This window comes from Ambystoma mexicanum, chromosome 7p (assembly GCF_040938575.1).
Source record: "Ambystoma mexicanum isolate Mex_15411 chromosome 7p, UKY_AmexF1_1, whole genome shotgun sequence".
In the NCBI taxonomy this organism is placed as follows: Eukaryota; Metazoa; Chordata; class Amphibia; order Caudata; family Ambystomatidae; genus Ambystoma; species Ambystoma mexicanum.
In genome coordinates this window covers 922,694,319-922,707,320 of record NC_090939.1, presented here as the reverse complement: position 1 = coordinate 922,707,320, position 13,002 = coordinate 922,694,319, and the positions used below count along the sequence as shown (strand labels likewise).

At 47.4% G+C, this 13,002-nt stretch overlaps 1 protein-coding gene across 1 annotated transcript in view; it reads right to left on the bottom strand.

Moving 5' to 3' along the window:
* The window catches only part of DCBLD2 (discoidin, CUB and LCCL domain containing 2), a 621,557-nt gene that overhangs the window by 384,373 nt on the left and 224,182 nt on the right, over nt 1–13,002 (bottom strand). The window lies entirely within an intron of this gene.

Sequence of the window (13,002 nt, the reverse complement as noted above, 5' to 3'; positions counted from 1 at the left end):
ACTGTGGTACCTGCCACTGAGCAGGGGAGTGTTAACGCGCTACGCGTTTTATTGTCTGTATGCAGAGCACAAACTTTGCATGAGATGGGAGAAGCCTGGGCCTACAGTCTCTCATTTTGCTAACAGTGTAGGCACGCTAACTGACAGGAGAGGAGGTGTATGTGTGTGTATATGCCAACCCCCATCCCTCAATTTAGCATCTCCACTAAATTTAGGAGGAAGGGTGCTGGAGGTCTGCTCGGGGAACTTTATTATTTTTCGTTTTACCCTTGATGCACACTTCTGTGCATCAAGGTTAAAGCAAACATGGGAAGTGAAACGTTATGGGGCTAGACTGGCCTAGATTAAATCTAAGCCAGGCTAGCGACTCATTAACGCTTACCCTTGATGGCAAGTAAAATAATAAGGTTACTCACTGTAGTGACCACCTTAATCCTAGTCCATAGTCACCTTTCCTCCATACTTATGAGGCATTCCTCCGTCCTGTGGGACGGGACCAGAGCACTTTATAAAAAGCATCAAATTTTTCAAACATGTGTCCTTCCTCTCTTTTTACACGGGGTACAGCACGCGGCTGTAACCCTGCCCACCTTAACTCCGCCCAGAGCATCGCCCATCAGTCCTTTCCTATCGCCTTTTACCCCCGCGACCGGATTGGTGCCTGGAAGCACCCAGCAACAGAGGCCCTAAAGACCCTGCTGGCTCGCCGCACCCGCGCCATTTACGAATTCCCCTGGCGTGGTGAGTAGACCAAGGCCCCCAGAGCGTCCCATCTTTATTTTATTTGTGCTTTAAAAAGCACATGCAGCGCACTCGGCGACTGCTTCTCCCGGCAAGCCCCACTGCTTCCTGACTCCCTGTGCCCGCCTCCCGCACCACCCCCGCGACCGGATTGGTGCCCTGCGCGGCCATAAGGAACACTCCAGGGCAGCCCCCTGCCCGGCAGCCTCTGCGGCTAAGGGCCCCAAGGCCAAGGGCGGCTCCGACAGAGGCGGCTCCAAGATGTGTTCGCAGGGGAAGCCAATGAAGCCAGCAACTAACAGACACCACCAAAACCGTGAGTGTGGTATGGGTAGGGGAGTAGAGCAATCACTCCACTCCAGAAAGCCCATGCCACTCTATCTTACCTCCAAATAACAGATTGCCATAATGTTAGCATGTCCACTCCTAGATAGAACTGTGAAAGTTAGCATGTCGACACTTAGATAGAACTGTGAAAGTTAGCATGTCCACTCCTAGACGGAATTGTGAAAGTTAGCATGCCCACACTTAGATGGAATTGTGAAAGTTAGCATGTGAAAGTTGCATTTAGAAAGTGTGCCCTACATCCTCTCCGTCAAGCTTAGAAATGTGCCCAATAGCCTCTCTGGCAAATGGAATTTAGAAGTGTGCCCAAGATCCTCAGTGAAAGTTGCATTTAGAAGTGTGCCCAATAGCCTCTCCGTGAATTTTAGAAATGTGCCCAATAGACTCTCTGGTAAATTGAATTTAGAAGTGTGCCCAAGATCCTCTGTGAAAGTTGCATTTAGAAGTGTGCCCAATAGCCACTCTGTGAAAATTGCATTTAGAAGTGTGCCCAATAGACACTCTGGAAAGCTGCATTTAGAAATGTACCCAATAGACACTCTGGAAAGTTCCATTTAGAAGTGTGCCCAATAACCTCGCTGTGAATTTAGTAGTGTTCCCAATAATCACTCTGTGAAAGCTGCTTTTAGAAGTGTGCCCAATAACCCCTCTGTGAAATTTAGAGGTGTACCCATTAGCCTCTATGAGAGTTACATCTAAAAGTGTGCCCAATAGCCTCTCTGGTAAATTGAATTTAGAAATGTTCCTAATAGCCTCGCTGGAAAACTGAATTTAGAAGTATTCCCAATAGCCTCGCTGGAAAATGGATTTTAATAGTGCGCCCAGTAGCCTCTCTGTGGAAAATTGAATTTAGATATGGGCCCAATATCCTCTGTGAAAGCTGCATTTAGAAGTGTGCCCATTAGCCACGCTGTGAAAGCTGCATTTAGAAGTGCTACCAATAGCATCTGTGAAAGTTGATTATAGAAGTGTATCCAATAGACACTCTGGAAAGTTGCATTTAGAAGTTTGCCCAATAGCCTCTCTGGAAAATTGAATTTAGAAATGTGCCCAGTAGACGCTCTGTGAAAATTGCATTTAGAAGTGTACCCAATAGCCTCTGCGAGAGTTACACTTAGAAGTGTGCCCAGTAGCCTCGCTGATAAATTGAATTTAGAAATGTTCCCAATAGCCTCTGTATGGAAAATTGTACTTAGAAGTTCGCCCGATAGCCTTTCTGTGGAAAATAGAACTTAGAAGTTCGCCCAGTACCCTATCTGGGAAAGTTGCTTTTAGAAGTTTGCACATTGAAAGAGCATATAACCATTCTTACCACACCCCACGCTTACTCTCTCCTTTACATCACCACTCAACTAGAACACAGAGATACTATGACACCATTCGGTAGAACTGTTCTCATACGAACATCCGCCGCTTACTCCACATCATTCTATGTAAACACTGCTGGTCTCACACCCCCAGCCAGGCGTTTTCCTCAGGCCTAACGCAGCCACATCCGTTCCGGATAAATCCTGCCAGAACGAACACATTCTCCTGATCTTTCAACCACCACACCTACCAATAAGAATCAGCTATTACACGTGTACCGCACGAGCTGCACACATATCCGGTGCACACACGCACCTTTTGACTCTCCCTACTCTCTCTACTGATCTGAACTTCAGTTCCCAAGGGCGTTCAACCTACCAGCGCCTTCAGACCATACCAATGGTATATAAGGCGCTATATAAGTGCAAAACAACAATAACAGAGGAACCTTATTAGAGGGGACGGCGGGCGGGCGTGTGGAGGAAAGGGGACTATGGACCAGGAGTAAGGTGGTCACTACAGTGAGTAACCTTATTATACTCCTACATCCCGTCCCTTTTCCTCCATACTTATGGGAGATTCCCAAGCACTCCTCACAGGAATTACAGGTGGATGGAAAACTCCTTACTGAAAAAGGTTTTTAAGCACAGCCTGGCCAAACTGAGCATCAGACCTAGAGCTCAAATCCAAACAGTAGTGTTTACAAAAAGCCGATGGAGAAGACCAGATAGCTGCTTTGCAATGGTCTCCCAGGGGACGTACTTTTGAAAGGCAACAGCAGCTGCCTTGCCCCGTACAAGATGTGCATGAACCCCTTTTGGAGGTTGAAGACCTTGAACAGTGTAAGACTCCATAATACAGGCAGCGATCCATCTGGAAATAGTCGCTTTGGAGGCCTGTTTACCCTTGCGGATTACCGAAGGGCACCAAGAGTTGAGAAGAACTCCTAAATTCTGATGTTCACCCAGATATAACTTAAGAGCTCTTCTAACGTCCAGGCAATGCAAAACCCTCTTAGCCTCTGAGGCTGGGTTTGGAAAGAAGACAGGCAAGGAGATTGACTGATTCAGATGAAAGTCAGAGACTACTTTTGGAAGGAAAGAAGGATTCGTCCTCAGAACAACCTTATCCTTATGAAAAACCAGAAAGGGATGCTCCACCGACAAGGCCTGGAGCTCACTCACACGTCTTGCCGAAGTCACATCGATCAAGAAGAACACTTTCCATGAAAGGTGCTTAAGGTCTACAGTAGCCATTGGGTCAAAAGGCCTATGGCACAAAGCCGTAAGGACCACGTTTAGATCCCACGTCAGATGCGGTTTGCGAACAGGAGGGTAAACACGCACGAGACCCGCAAAGTGCCTTTTAACCACTGGGTTTGATATTGAAAAAGAGCACTGATCCGTGGATAGGTATGCAGCAACAGCCAAAAGATAAGTCCTGCATGTCAAGACATGGATGCCCGACTCTGCTAGGTGAGAGACGAAGGACAGCACTGTGTCAATCGTAGCCACCCTGGGGTCCAATTGTTTGGCTAAGCACCGGTGGCAGAACCAAAGCCATTTGCTCCTGTATTGAGATCTCGTTGAGGGCTTCCTGACTGCCTGAATAATGCATATGTCATCAGCAGACAGGTTGAGATGTTCTAAAGATCTGAACTCAGACACCATGCCGCCAAGCTGAACGATTGTGGGGAGGGGTGACACAGTTGCCGATCTCTCTGGTGAAGCAGGTCGGGAACCAACGGAAGCCTGATCGGTGCACACACCGACAGATGTTGAAGCTCTGAAAACCAGAACCTGGCCGGCCACCATGGAGCTATGATCAGAAGAGAACAGTTCACGGTGTTCCTCAGTTTGCAAATTGTCCGATGAATCAGAGGCAGGAAAGCATGGGCTCTCATATTGAGCCAGGGAATTTTGAGGGCATCCCCCAGAGAGGAAGCAACCAGTCCGTTTGACGCCGTTGTGAAGAGGTCCACTTCTGGAGTGCCCCAACACCGGAAGATTTGCAAGAGGGCCTCAGAGTTCAGTTCCCACTCGTAGCGGACCATTGTACGTCAGCTGAGGGCATCCGCAGTAACTTTCAGCGGACCCGGGATGTGCACTGCCACCAGCCAGATGCCATGCTGAACCGCCCCTGCCCATATCTGAATGGCAAGATCCACAAGAGGAGGGGACTTGGTACCCCCTTGCCTGTTGATATAAAACATGAACATCACATTGTCCGTGCGGATCTGAACAACTTTGTTGACAATGACAGGCTGGAACGCTTTCACCGCAAGGAAGATCGCCAGGAGCTCCAAGTGATTTATATGAAGGAGCTTGTCCTGCGGTGACCAGAGATCTGAAACCTGAAGAAGGTCCAACGTTGCACCCCATCCCAGCAGGGAAGAGTATGTTATGATCATCACTAGCGGGCCAGGCGCCTGTAAGGCCGCACCCACTGACAGGTTGCGGAGAGACGACCACCACACAAGGTCCACTCTCGAAAAAATGGAACAGGAATCATTTTGGAGTCTCAGTCCACTGCTTGGCGCCAAGAACTCTGAAGAGCCATCTGTATTCGCCTCATCTTGAGACGAGCAAGAGGAAGAGCCAGCACACACAAGGCCATGAGGCCCAGAAGCCTCTGGAACCACCATTCCGACATACTCTCCGACTGAGCAAACACCTAGCACATGGCCAACAGATCCGCCATTCTGTCCCCGGTCAGGTACAGCCTGCAGTCAATCGTGTTCCACCGAAAACCCAGGAAAATCAGGTCCTGAGAGACCGTCATGGAGGATTTCCGCCAGTTCACTGACAGACCAAGATGGAACAGGAGTTGGAGGAGAGACTGAAGATTGCTCAAGGCTGACTGAGGACAAGGACTGTGCAGCAGCCAATCATCCAAATACAGATACACATGGATACCCTGAAGCTGAAGATGAGCAGCGATAACCGACATCTTCTATAAAGACACGCGGTGCCGAGCTGAGGCTCCTCCCCCAAAGAAAAACATAGGTATTTCCGATGCGGACTCCAATTCTGAATATGCATATAAGCATCCAGAAGGTCCACCACGCTGAGCCAATCGCCCTTCTATAAAGAGGACTTTATCTGAAAGGGTGTGATCATCTTGAATTTCCCTTGGGGTAGAGAGAGATTGAACTGGGAAAGGTCTAGGATGGTGCGCAGGTCAGCCTGGTTGGGTTTCGGCACCGTAAACAGCCGGGAGTAGAAGTCCTCCCCTCGCTCCCCTAGGGGAAAGGGTTCCATCGCTCTGAGATCCAGCAACTTCCGTATCTCGGCTCTGAGGGAGGGCGACCCCGACTGCTGGAAAGAAGGATTGATGGGCGAGGTAGGGGGAAGGGGCAAGCGAAAGCCCGCCCGAACGACTGACAAGATTCACCGGTCTTCGGTGATGGCCTGCCACGCCTCCCAGTGAGACGTAATGCGCCCTCCCACTGGGGTCTCGTGCAAGCGCAGAGAAACTTCATTTAGTTGGTTTATCGGTGGCGCTGCCACCTGAACCTGAATAGGAGGCTGAAGAACGGGAGAAAAACCTGCCCCGTTGTTGCAGTCAGTGGGAATTTCCTGATGGAGTATCGACCCTATGGGACCTCCGATCCAGAAATCCCCTAAAACCAGAGGAAGACCGAGGCTGCAAAGACGTTCTCTGTGCCCTGAAAGGCGGTTTCACCAAGACAGACAAGGACTTGGCGGTCTGGATGCTGTCCTTGGTCTTAGACAGCTCCACATCTGTCGTTGAGTGAAAAAGCTCCTTGCCATCAAAACGCAGATCGGGAACTTTATCCTGCACCTCTTTAGAGAACTTGCAGCCAAGCCCAATGAGATTTGTGGCCCCAAGCTGAGATGTCGACATGTGCCGCGGCCTGCAGCATATCCTGCGCCAGGACCCTGGCATCTGACAATCCCGCTTTAAAATCCTCTAGTTTATTAGCAGGAATGAATTCCTCAAACTCTGACAGACCTTTCCACATTTTCATATTTGCCCCCGCTAATACCAGTTCCGCGTTCGCTTGTCGTAACTGCAGGGCTGAATTAACGAAAATCTTCTTCCCCAAAGAGTCAAGAAGCTTGTCCTCTTTGACCAGAAACTGCGCTGCCGCTGTAGAAGACGATGAAGCGGGCGTAGATTGTAATGTAGCAGCAGCCACCACCGTGGAGGAAGGGGGCGGACACGACGCTAAGGCCACTTCTTCCGACGAATGGAGCTTATAACGAGTGTCAATCTTTTTATTTACAAACAGTCCAAAGCGTGGTTTCTTCCAAACTTTATGGACCTCGGCTAAAACGTCCTTTTGCAAGAACAAGCTGGTGCGCTCCAAAGGAGACAAGGTGAACACCCTCGAAAGCAACCATTCCTGCGGAACCGGTGCCTCGGGTACTGGCACATCTAAAAGACACATCATGTCCAGCAACCGGTCGTGAAAGGCTCTAACAGAGCGGGGCTGGTCCTCACGGTCCTGATCCCCCTGTGCGTCGTCCGACACATCCGGATCAGGCTGCGCAACATCTGGCACTGCTGGAGATTTGTCTACTGGAGACAAAGGAGGCAAGGGAGGGAGGGTCGGAGGCCCAGCCGGTACAGGCGGAGCTGGCAGACTCACAGGTGCCACAACTGGGACCGACCGCACAGGAGGGCATATCTCCCTAAACAAACCTCAAAAATACTCCTTCATGGGGTCAGAGCACATTAGCTTTTTAAATTTACCGAAAAAAGCGTCCTCCGTCGACGATTCAGGGGCGACTGGAGGAGACCCCTCATGAGCAGAGTAACTCCATGGACGTAAAGGAGAGTGTTGCCAAAAGGGCCCTTCTCCACTGTTAACATATATCAAGGGCGCAGATGCCGCAGGAAGCGAGACATTGTGCGGAAGGGGCATCCGAGTGTTCCAGTCAAAAACTGGATTAAAGGGATGCGCACAAGGAAAACTATTTCACCTGAAATGCCACTCCCCACACCTAGCGCAGATGGCGTAGATGTAAGGGAGGTATCCAAAAATCTTAGTCTTGGCGGGAGTAACCGCCATTTTGTCAGCACCCGAGGAGGACTGCGACATGTGTGAAAGTGAGACGGGGGTCTCCTCAGATAGGTCAGGGGTCTTCATCTTAGACTTGACATATGGAACCTCGGCCGAGCCAGTACTGCGTGGCCTAGAATGTTTTTGAGACATATCAGCCAGAATAGCCTTCAACGGAAGGACCTCGACAACACTGGTAACAGAGGAATTCCGGTTAGAGACCTCACTCCATGCCCCCTCAACAGAACTGGCATCACCACTTGTGCAGGAACGATGAGGAGTACACCTCACTGGCAAGGCCCTAACAGCCCTCTCAGAACTGTCGGTCACCTTAGCCTCCAAACGAGGGACCTCGGACCAGAGCCCAGTAAAAGCCCCTTCAAGAAGTCACTAGAACTTTAGTTCGGTACAGTAAGCCTTCACAGAGGCCTCAGGGAGAACCCCGGTGTCTTTATGGGAAGCTCCAGTCAAGGAGACCTTGAAGCAAGCTGCAGTACCCACCGCCTCAGTAGAACTGGGCCCACAAACAGCCCCCACAGGAGGGGCCTCGGATTGTAATCCGGTGTCAATAGGCCCCTTACAGAGGCCCTCGGAGAAAACTCTGGTACACTTTTTAGACCTAGAAGGCACCTCAAGACAAGCCCCGGTAACAGAGCTTTTGATGCTCCTCCCAGACCAGGAAGACCCCGGGAAGGAGTCCCCCGGCCGGGGTGCCCTAAAAAGTAAAGAACTCACCGGGCATTTCTTTTTCTCGTCGATGAAAGCTTGAAAGTGCGTAGGGGGAGTGCATGAAACACCGCCTCCTAACACTCTAAACGACGTTCAAGCGCCCGGACCAAAAGGGAATCGCAGTAAAAACACGAGTCCCACCGGTGGTCCAGACCAAACACAGAGGATGGGGGTCTGCCCTAACGAAGCATCGCTGACAGGAAGAACAAATAGTAAAGTCTAACTGAAACGGCATAGACGGACTGCCACACAACCGCTAAGCCAGAGCAGGAGAGGACGACATTGGAAGGAAAAAAATCTTCCAAATATGCAAGTGCGTCCAGTCCCGATCGAGCAGAGAAAATGGGTGATGCGCTGGGTGGATCTAAGGTGGGCGGGGTTACAGCCGTGTGCAGTACCCCACGTTAAAAGAGAGGAAGGACACATTTTTTAAAAATGTGATGCTTTTTACAAAGTGCTCCGGTCCCATCCCACAGGACGGAGGAATGTCCCATAAGTATGGAGGAAAGGGGACGGGATGTAGCAGTAAATGTAATGTTACATTACGGATATGCAGATTGACAGTAGTGGTATCTTGCATATACTTTTTAATGTGGCATCACTTACTTGGCATTAATGGTACAAGCAAACATGATGAATGTTAATATATGGCTAGACTGGCTTACATTGGTGGCTCCAGTCAGGCTATATATTATTAGTGTGTCATGACATTTTTGTACCAGGAATTCAGAGTAAAAGCAAACATAAGTGTGATTATGTGGTACACTGACCTACATTGGTATAGCCGCTCTGGATATACTTTCTATTTGTGGCATGACATTTTTTATGGATTGGGAGTCCTTTTATGGTAATACTGGCACATATTGGTGCAGCCTGCATGGACATTTATAGGCTCTGTCATGTATTGGATCTGCCCACAGGAGAGCAAATTTCTTAGGGTTAAGAATCCCATAATGCCAAAATTCTATATACTTCCTAAAATTCATAACACTCTGGTTAATCCTCCTGACCGCCCCATAGTTTCGGGCACTGGTGCTTTACTGGACCCCTTGTCATAATTTGATGACAGGTATCTCAAACCCTTTGTGCAGACTATGTATTCATTTGTACAGGATACCACTGAAATTAACAGTAGAAGAGATGCAATTTGATCCTACCACACAATTGCTTGTTAGTTTGGATATTGTGTCCTTGTACACCTGTATACCGCAGCAAGAAACTCTACGAGTGTTAGAGGATATACTCCTTACCAAAAGAACAGAGGGGAGTACACCAAATAGCTTCATCCTTTGGCGTGCCGAAATGGCCCTCACTGAGAACTATTTTAGTTTTAACGGACAGCTCTATCACCAGTCCCACGATACAGCAATGGGCGCTTCAGTCGCCCCTTGAGCAACAAAATTAATTTGTTGAGAGTTTTGAATGTCAAGTCATCTACAGCTCTACTAATCCTTATTTCTCCAAGCTGGGGTTGTGGCGCTGTTATATAGACGACATTCTGATTGTGTGGGATGGCTCCGCTGGACAGTTCAATGAATTTATGCTATGGATCAATTGTCAAAATCCTTATCTTAAATTCACTTCTACATTCAGTAACTTCGAGATCAACTACTTGGATATCACCATTTGAATAGACGCAAGTCTGAATATTCTCCAGGTCAGACCATATCATAAACCGACATACCGTAACTCTCTTTTAGAGTTCGCCAGTTGTCATCTCCGCCATACATGGGAGAATCTCCCGTTTGGTCATTCTTGTGCCTGAAGCACAATAGCTCTACAAAGGAAATGTTTGTCGGAAGCAGATACCCTGAGCTCAAAACTAGTCGCAAGAAAATATCCGACTAAGATAGTGCGCCATGCACTGAAAAGATCCAAAATAACAACTGAGAAGGGTTGCTAGAATATAACGACAGAACTAAAGATAAGAACGGCATAGTATTCGTTAGCACCTACACTCCACAAACAAATCGGATCATTAAAATAATTAAGAAAAACTGGCATGTTCTGAAGGGCGGTGACTGTCCCCTAGACGTACCGTTGTGTGCTTTCAAAATGGGTCCTAACCTGAAAGATCTACTTACCAAAAAGGACCTCACGAGAGGACCTGCCAAGCAAAAAAGTGTTACAGAATCTTGGGAGTTACCAAAAACCGCGGGACATGCCCGTACGGCTAATGTGTCAACTGACATTTGACAAGTCGTACGACACAAGTTGACTTAGGCTTGACCCAACTTTGGTCCCAAACATTGTATTAAGAACAAGGTTACCACGGCCCCGATGGTCAACCACTTTTTGATGATGGACCACGGAGGTAATGACCTGAAATGGTCAATATTACTCCATATCCGAAGCCAGAATGGTATAGAAACAACTAAGAGGTTACAAGCGAAAGAACAATGGCTCATTTTTTTATGCCAAACAGCTATAACCGGTTTGAATGAAGCGGTCGACTGGAACAGTATCAGTTGAAAGGAATTCTTAAACCATGGCGGCCCATCTGATTCCTTTCTTATAACCCTCTAGTGCAAAAGGGACCACGGTGCCAGGACGGTTTATATACAAACAAGACGTTGTACCGCTTCCATCACTCCATTATTGGTCTTTACCAGGTTTTCTAACGCATTTGGCAAGACCAACAGGAGTAGTGACCATATTGCGGTATCTTTCCATGGGTGATGCCATAAGAACTACGAGTTGGTTAGAGACGCGTTACTATTAGTTATCTGAGTTTACGAGCACACCCAGGCGTGGTGTTGTTTACCTCAAGGAGTACGGGCGGTATACATCTGTAATAAACTCCCAGTCATCCAATTAGGGCGAGTTATAACAGGCGCGTCTCTCCGACAACCAATTTAAGGTCAGTATGGGGGTATAGGTCTAAAATCAGGTGATCAACACATTACGTACAGGACGTTGAAAGTGGAGTAGCCGGATACGGTGCCTCTTTGAAGTACGTACGCCGGGGCTTAACGGGTCAAGGGGCTTGTGAGTTTAGTTTCGGCTCAAAGTTTAGCAGAGACGGGGAACGTTTAGAATGTCGTCCTTTATACATGAAGGGCATTAGCGACTCGGAGAAAGTGGGTTGCCTTGTTTCGTCATACTGTACCGGGTCTCTAAATAGATTTCCATTGTGTTCCACAGTTTTCTAAAAGCAGCAGTCCAGGATGTTAAGTGGTGCAATGTCACACTGAGCACAGATGTCGAAGACCAAAAGGGCAGCGCTACACCAACGAAGGCACGCGTTCTAGCAAGGCTTTTGAGAGCGGTTATTATACATCCTACAAGTGAGTAATCACATTTTTAAGTGTTGATGACGTGATTACGGGCACCTTATTAGGCAAGTTAGTTGGTCACCCAGTCCTGTAGGTATAATTTATGCCCGTATCCCGAGCAAGTTACTATGCACCAGAGGACCATTCGTTGTTAAAACATAGAAAGGCAATGTTGTTTTTGTATTGACGACTTCTCCGTGGAAACTGTCTGTTCAGACATAAAAATCAGGGCTCAAGGAGTAGTTCCATTTCTCAACATAGAATGGTGGTGATATATTACATTTTGTTCAACTGTGTGGGTTGGCCACGTGCCGACCATGAAGTAATCAGTTAGGACTTGGAATGGACTAAACGTGTGTAGCTTACATTTAGGTGTTTCACCTATGTAAATCTATTTGCTTTTTACAGCCTTGTGACTGTGTGGCTTCCGACTAATGGGGCGTTTACTACCACAGAGGGCTGTCTCATTTGGAAGATGCACCTACTACGCTGTGGACACCATTATTTATTATAGCTAGCACGGTAAGCCTACCACAAGAGACTCGTAGCTCTATAGATGGTTAGTGTTAAAATTGGCAACAGCAATATTTATAGCTGTTTTTAATTCTGTTCCTTATAGGGCTACGGATGAACATTACCACCACCACGAGTGAAAGATAAAGAAAACCTGCAAGTCTAATGTTTTTTCCCCCTGAAGAAGTTCTAATACTGATGCAATTTTATTTTGTAGAACGAAACATGTTGGGCAAGACTGTTGTCATTTATTAAGGCAACTCTGATGAATAGACTATTAAGTTAATCAGAACCTTGAGTAGCAAGGATTTGCCTAATCAAGACATTAAGGGTTGAGAGAGAGCAGCTTGGAATTTTGAGAGCTTTCTGTAGCATTAAATTCGACGGGAATATATATCCCAGTGGATGGTGAATCGAGTACAAGTCAGTCAGTGAATGAATGGTGTGCGGTTTGTAAGAAAGCACTTTTTGCACTTTGTGTTTTATTGAATTGTAATATGAATTATAGGCAATTTGCAGTTTGCAAAAAGTTGTTTTATGGAGGATGAGTTAATACATTTTTTAACAAATTAAATGGTCTTAATAAAGTAATTTTTGTATTGCACAAGTAAATGGTTCTAGTTGTCAAGTGCTATTTTTCAATGACTCAGGGTGTTTGAACCCTATGGTGTTTGTCGTCTGTTCTCTAAGGTTCAGCATAAAGGCAACGAGGTTCCCAAGTCAAGTAGCCTTCGCTAGTTGTTTAGAGGGGACGACTATCGAGGCCTTTAAATTATTCCCCTCAATCTTCTGATTGTATATGTGCATGTACAGACACAGCCAGCATGAAATGTTTTTTTTATACTGGCATACGTTGTGGGCAAGGACTATGAAAACACTACTGTGCACTGTTGAGGACTTCCATCTATTGTCTTTTTTCATGCGTTACCATACAAAACTGACTGCAAAGTTTGGCTTTGTACCCAATTTTTCACAGCACGTGCTCCAAAATGAACCATAATTTAAAGGGGGTGCGTTGGCGAGGGGGGGAGGAGGGGGAAAGAGTATCCCAGGACCGTGCCT